A 6,954-nucleotide genomic window follows, 5' to 3' on the forward strand; every position below is an offset into this window, starting at 1 on the left:
TAACTTTAATAAAAAATATGTTATCTCCATATTTGTTAAAGCTGTCACCATGTCAGATAATATGTGAAAACAATCAATCTCCTCTGAATTACTATTGCTGGCTAAAGAAATGCATCATTCCGGCCAAAACAACCAATCAGAACCAGTAGGAGGGTCTTAGCGCTGTCAATCACTCATTCACTCACTGCTAAATGTGCTAATGGTGGAAAAACAACTTATTACAGGAAAAATGTTTATCTGCTGTCATTGGTAGCAATGCTAACTAAACTGAGCATTTACAACAGGCTATGCTAGCTACAGCATAGCACAGAGCGACATAAGATTGTGATTTTGCACTTTGAGAAAGCAGAGGAAATAGATTTTTCACAGATTATCCCTCATGCCATACTGTCACAACATAATGACAGTTTTAATAAATATGTGGAAAAAAAACTTTAAAAAAAATAAAAGTTACATACTGCACCTTTAATTTCACTCAGGAGAGGATGGGTCAGGAGGAATGTGGGTTAGAGCTGCTGATGACTGACTCATCTGTTGTTAAGTGGTAAAAGGTACAGGGGCACATTAAATATATATTAATATATTGGTAATTTCTTTCCTTAATTCATTAAATGTCAGTGAAATGGAGGAAAGCAGTAGCCTGTAGCTAAGCTAACTTTGCTAAATGGTTGATAATCTCACAGTCTACAGACCTCTTGGAGAAAAACTGGGTTATAAATTGACACTCTTGCCTTTTTCTCTCTCTCTCTATTTTATTTTTGAAAAGATGAATTTATTATTTTTCTTAGCAGCATAGTAACCGCCACAATCATTCTTGTTTTCTACTGACTGCTGCTGAACACCATCACCGTCCAGCAGGAACAAACCATTTCATACAGAACCAGGGAAATTCAGGGCAAATATGGATGTGTGTTTTTTGGTCTGGGAGTGGGAACATTTGATTTTTACTGCTAAAAACAATTGTAGAAAACACAATATGATTAATTTTGTAATTGACAGGGCCCCAATTTTTTATTTTTTATTTCTATGAACAAAATTAAATAAATAAATTGTGGAGGGCCCCCTGTTGGTCAGGGGCCCTTAGAATTGTCATAACTTTTTCCCCCTTAAACGCGCCCCTGGTTGCAAACAAATTGGGTTTAACACTGGGTTTTTATCTTTGTCAACGGATTGCTTAGTTACATGATGCACCACATGAGAAATCAAATCAAAATGATGCATTCACCTGGTATGTTTTGTTGTCTTTAGTATTGCTTGGTTTCTTGCAGACAGGACAGACAGAACTGTATGTGGAACCCACCAAGAATGCAGTTCTGCAGTCTGTAGAATCAATTTTTTAATACATATAATAAAATAACATCTATGTGCTAGCCTAATAATGTTCACTGAGGTGTGCAAAATATAACCGACAGAGATACGTGACTTTATTTTGAATCAGTTGCTGGTTTAGACTATTGCAAATAAACTCTCACCGTCTTCCAGTCTGCACTATTCCCATCTAAGTGTTGCTGTTCCTTGGAAAACGCAATATTGAGTAGTGAGCCAAAAAGAGAGCTTAATGCTTTCCATGCACTGCCAAAGGAAGAGTGGAGTATGTGAGAACGAACAAGGACAAGGAGCTGAAACTGTGAGAGAAAGTGGCTGAAAAGTCATGTAACAAACAGATGATTCACCCTGATGGAAACCCTTGAATGATTAGGAGCAGGAAATAAGAACAGAGAGCACAAAGGGAAGCAAGGGACATTCATGTGGGGCCACATGTGGTGCATTTATCTTTGAGGCAAAAGTGACTTCAGACTAGGGAGGATGGGAAACCTGCGAGGAGACTTGGAGAAGCACCACGTCCCCCTGACCCTGTCAGAGAGAAGCTCCTCACAGTGGGAAGCTGACAGAAAAGCAAAGGGAGATGGGGGGGCTGAGAGCCTGAATCCAAGCCAAGGAGCAGCATGGATAGAAACCTGCTCTCCCTCTCTTTGAGTCTGTAGCAGTAAAGTTTCATTTTAAACACAAAAAGGATCTTGAAGAGGAGAAGGAGTTCCATTCAACTTCCTGTTGATGTAGACTGGCTCATTGATGAATCCAAGAGAGTTAGAATATATTTTCATCCTGCTTGGTCCATTGCTCTATGTTCTGTTTACAGAGGAGTTACACAGTAAAAAATGTGGTGTTAATATTTCAGTGTTAATCTAAATTAATCTAAATAGAGTATTTATAACTATATGGAGTGCAAATCGGCTCTGACATCGGAGTTAAAAGTCAGAGTAAAATGCTACATTCACGCAGTGAAACCTTTGACTCTGTCAAGTGTCAATAACGCGCCACTGTAAAGAGAAGGAGAAGGAGAAGGAGGAAGAAAGAAGACGAAGCGCCAGTTTTCTGAAGTTCGTGAGGCGGCTGTTTCCATTTTGGATTCTGAACGGAGTTTTGCTACAGAAAAGGTAAGATACTTTTAACAATCCGGTGTTGGTAACTTATTTTGATATTAATTGTGATGAAGAACGATATTATAGCTTCTGTTGTTATCCATTAAATATGTTCGCAACTGTTATGCGTGAGTACTAGCGTAGTAAATGGTTTTGGCACCATGACTTAGTTTGTTCGTGGTGAAAAACCCTTCCGTGTCTCCTAATTTTTATACCCGTTTTATTCCGTTGTTCACTTTCAGGGTAGCGGGAGAAAACCGAGGGATAGCCCTATGCTAGACAAGTTGTCCACCTCGAAATATTAGCTGTTTTTTTTCCCGAAGGCTTTCAAGGTAAGAACACGTAACTGTTGTAAATTTTAATAGTCACTTTGCACTATGCCATAGGCCCAGATTCCGTGGGTACTTTGGGGTCGTAGCACCCACCGAGTCATGTTAGCATGGTTAGCACCATGGATGTAGCAGCTAATAGGCGCCATATTGCTTGTATTGATTATGTTCAAGTGTATCGGGAATATGAACTCAGGTTTTCAAATGGTATTACCTTTGAAGCACATTTATTAACTATTAAAATGTGTCTGTCATGGTTGTTTATTTTTGTTATTCTTTTTTCCAGCAGAAAAGTGTCAGAGTGATGTATGCTCAGGGGATCTTTGCCCTATTTCCCTATCTGGAGGACCAAAACATGGATATGTGAGTAAAACGGTTTTAGCAACATTAAGCATATATATTTACCTTCAAAGATGTTTATGGAATGGTAAGTCTGCTTGTATTTATTGACAGGAGCATTACTATGATCCAGAGAGCGTTCAGGATACCTTGCTTGGCGTTTAAAGACTATTCAAAGAAAAACTGCAGAGGAAAGGGGTGCCTCAGGTAGCAAATCTCCCAAAAGTAAGTTTTCTCAATATTGAGTATATATGTAAAGTAATGTAAAATCTGTGGCTGGGAGTTAGAAACTTTCTTTTTAAGGTGGTGGACCAGGCCATGGTCAATCCAGGGTTTTCACTGCTGACAAAGTGCTGTCAGATGAGGAAGTGGAAGCAGCTATTGCTGTTTTGAAACACTCTGCTGATGATGACACTGTCCGTGAGAAGATGAAGGCTACCTTCCATTACCGTCATTCAATGGTCAATGATGAAAAGAAAGCAGCAGATGTCTTCTCTGTCTTTCCAAGATTTCTGGAGACACCAGGACTGGTAAGACAGTTTTATCTCTTACACTACTAAAATACTTAGTGGCAACAGTCATAGGAGTTTGTCCTGTAACTTGTGTATCACCAGTTTGAACCCCAACTCTTTCTAAATTGTTATGTCCTTGGGAAAGACACTTGACCTGCCTTGCCTGCTGGTGGTGTTCAGAAGGCTTGGTGGCACAAGCCCATGGCAGCATTGCTTATGTCAGTCTTCCCTTGTGCAACTGTGGCAATGTAGCTCACCACCATCAGCATGTAAATGACTAAATGTGGTGTAAATCACTTTGAGTCCTCTGGACTTCATAAAGCACTGTGCAAGTACAGGCCATTTACTGTCTTATTACTGTGTGAAATTCTTTTTTTTATGCATTTCAGATAGAACAAGATTTCAGACTCCTGTTTGGCGAAGGCACTGCCAATAAAGTTTTGGAGAAGTGGCCCACCAGTCTCAAATCCAAGGTTATAAAGGAAAGCCATGGCCTGGTACCCACCACTGAGCTCTTGGATTTATTAGGAATGCAGAGTTGGCTGCTGAAGCTGAGAACGTATGTTGGTCTTCTAGGTAATTATGACAAATTCATATGTTTGATGATAGTAACATGAAGCTGTTGGTCTATAGGTTGGGATAGTGACATGTCTGCTATTTTGCTTCTGCTGCATCTGCTACCACCATCTGCACAAGGACGAAAGAGGCCGAGTAAGATGTCTGCATCTCAAGCAGTGGATCACCTCATCAGATTTCTAAAGGTACTGCTTAACAGTTGCTTAAAGATAAAAAAAAAAAAAGCAGAATTCAGTCTCTTCATTTTTACAATTCAAAATTTTATTCTGTCTGATCTTCATTCAGAAATTTGTCACTAAATACTTTTGTCATGTTTTTATTTATTTTTTTAATATAGGTTGGAACCAGTGTGCAGCAGCATCTTGACAAAATCACACATCGTACCCAGCCCTACCTCCTTGACCAGGGATCCATCCAAAGCAGTATTCACCCATTCTTCATTGTGATTGACAACTATGCTATTCCATGTAAGGCAACATGTTCAGTTGGAGCTCTTGATGAGCTCTTTAAGACCCATTATGTGTTTGGTACGTCATACAGTGCTCCCTTGACCAACTTATTGATTTATTTATTTATTTGAAATGCCTGTCTTTTACCAGATCAAGTCTGTGTTCATAGTTAAAGACAAATTGTTGCTGCTTACATTGCCTTTATGTACAGTATCTTTTCATGAACATTTTCATGCTTATGAAGTTACTAAAATGATGCAAGGTTTTGTTGTGTTTGATGTCAACCATCTATGTTATCCGAAGCCCTTTGACATACAAATGTCATATGAAGCAAATGACACTGCTCTTTTTGTTTGTCCCGTATTGCTATCTTTGGTGAACATTGTTTTGAAGATGGTTAAACTGACACTGTTACAGTAATTATGTCACTGGATCATAAAGTTGAATAAATGTTGTCACTGTGAACTTAAAACTTTGTGTTTATTGTGATTGGTAGATTTTATAAAAGCCATACAATGCTAAAATTTAGCATTATATAGTATATGTGTATAAAAAAATAAAAAAAACTGGAGAAAGGAAAAAAACAACACAATAAAGTGTACATTTTTAAGTAAATTTAGTGTAAAATTAACTCCATAAAAATAACAATATTACTCTGAAGAGTGTAAACAAACAATAGTGTTAAATAATTTGACTCACTGACTTGTTAATTTTGACACTAAAATGAGTAAAATTAACTCTGAAAATTTGACACTGGCTATAGAGTACATTTTACACTATTTTCGAGTGGGACCAAATGTTATCTGAAACGGAGTTAAATTCAACTCTATAGGTGTTAAATTGACACTTCGTTTTTTACTGTGTAGTTAGTTCATTGGATGGTGGTGCCAGCAGTAGGAGTTTGCCTTACAGTCGGTTAGTTGCCAGTTCGATCCACCTCTGTCATTGTCTCCTTGCCTGGTGGTGTTAGTCAGTAGAGCCAATGCCGGAATATGCCAGCCTTGTTTCTATCAGACTTTCCCTGGGAATCTGTGGTTACCGTGTAGTCCCTTGCCATCATCAGTGTGTATGTGAATAGGAACGACTTATTTAATTGCAGAGGATCTTTGAAGGTAATTTTGTTAAATCAACAACTATAAGGCGCTCAGAGCAAAACAACCACAAATATCCACGTCCCTGCTTCTGTGTAACAGTTAGGAAACAGCTATCATATGTGGCTTTTTGCTACAAACTTGACACTTTACATCCTTCAGGAGTCATCTATGTTGTTGAGCTGCATATTTACAAACCTAAGTCAACATCTTGTTTTTACAACGAAAGGATCTCTTCTAGTCAGACCTTTTGACTCTTTTTTTAAATATATTGTGATAGATGACAAGTCTCTCCCTAACCAGAGGCACCAGGGTTCTGGTGCTACCTCGGGCCTATTTGAAATTTCTCCAAGCGTTGCACAGCCAGACTTCAGGTGAATTCTCTGGGAATTTCACTCTAAGGAATTCAAACAATTCCCTACGGAAAAACAACTTCTGAAACTCCTCCTATTAATCAAGTACCTGTTATCACCAGTACCAAGCTGATACTTTTCTCCTTCATGAATAATTTTAAATGAGGATAAAACGCTTTTTTTTCTTTGGTACTTCTGGTTTTGCTTTAATAAATAATGATAATATGGAAAATTAAACTGTTTTGAATATGTGCAGATTCTATAACACTAGACTTGATTTTTACAGAAACAACAAAATTATCTTTATTTGTTGTTTCTATTTTGATGAATTCATCTAACTTCACTTTCAAGGCTTCTCTCAAATCCAAAAGGAAAGATCAGTACCAGCAGTACCAAAAACCGCCACCAGATGGTGACAGACAACCACAAATGGAGCCGAAGCAAAGCGCTACTTTTTCTTGGAGTTGTTTCATGAACTACAGTGGAATGGTGCAGCTGATGTCCATATTTCATATATGATAACTAAAAGTGTATATACGTTATGAAACATGGATGACACAATTTTTTTCTACATGGCAAGTTTAGTCATTTGGGAAACAGTGTTAGGGGCAGAAATTATCCGTCTCAGTATTTCTGTTGTATTGATTTCTTTTGATGGTCTTCCATTCTGTATCAGACATTATACCCAACCTTTGGAAGGTAAATGTGCCTCTTTCTCTTCTTTCCACCTGTTCTACATATTTCCAATTTTCTCAGCCTGCTTTTTCCACATAATTGTACAACTATTCCAGTAAGAGCGAGCTGAGTCTCAGAGGCGAATGGCATTTGATTTGATATTAAATGTTTCTGACGCATTTCTTAAAGCTTACTGGGCAAATATCA

General features: G+C 38.1%; 1 long non-coding RNA gene across 1 annotated transcript; it reads left to right on the plus strand.

Annotated features, from left to right (window-relative positions):
- Positions 1-3,021: 3,021 nt before the first annotated feature.
- On the plus strand, positions 3,022-4,128 carry LOC122845606. The gene is made up of 4 exons (XR_006373087.1): positions 3,022-3,115; positions 3,206-3,316; positions 3,395-3,621; positions 3,993-4,128. It is a non-coding gene; the product is annotated as an uncharacterized LOC122845606 (long non-coding RNA).
- The last annotated feature ends 2,826 nt before the right edge of the window (positions 4,129-6,954 follow it).

The sequence above is a fragment of the Gambusia affinis genome, linkage group LG02, assembly GCF_019740435.1.
Source record: "Gambusia affinis linkage group LG02, SWU_Gaff_1.0, whole genome shotgun sequence".
NCBI classification, from domain to species: domain Eukaryota; kingdom Metazoa; phylum Chordata; class Actinopteri; order Cyprinodontiformes; family Poeciliidae; genus Gambusia; species Gambusia affinis.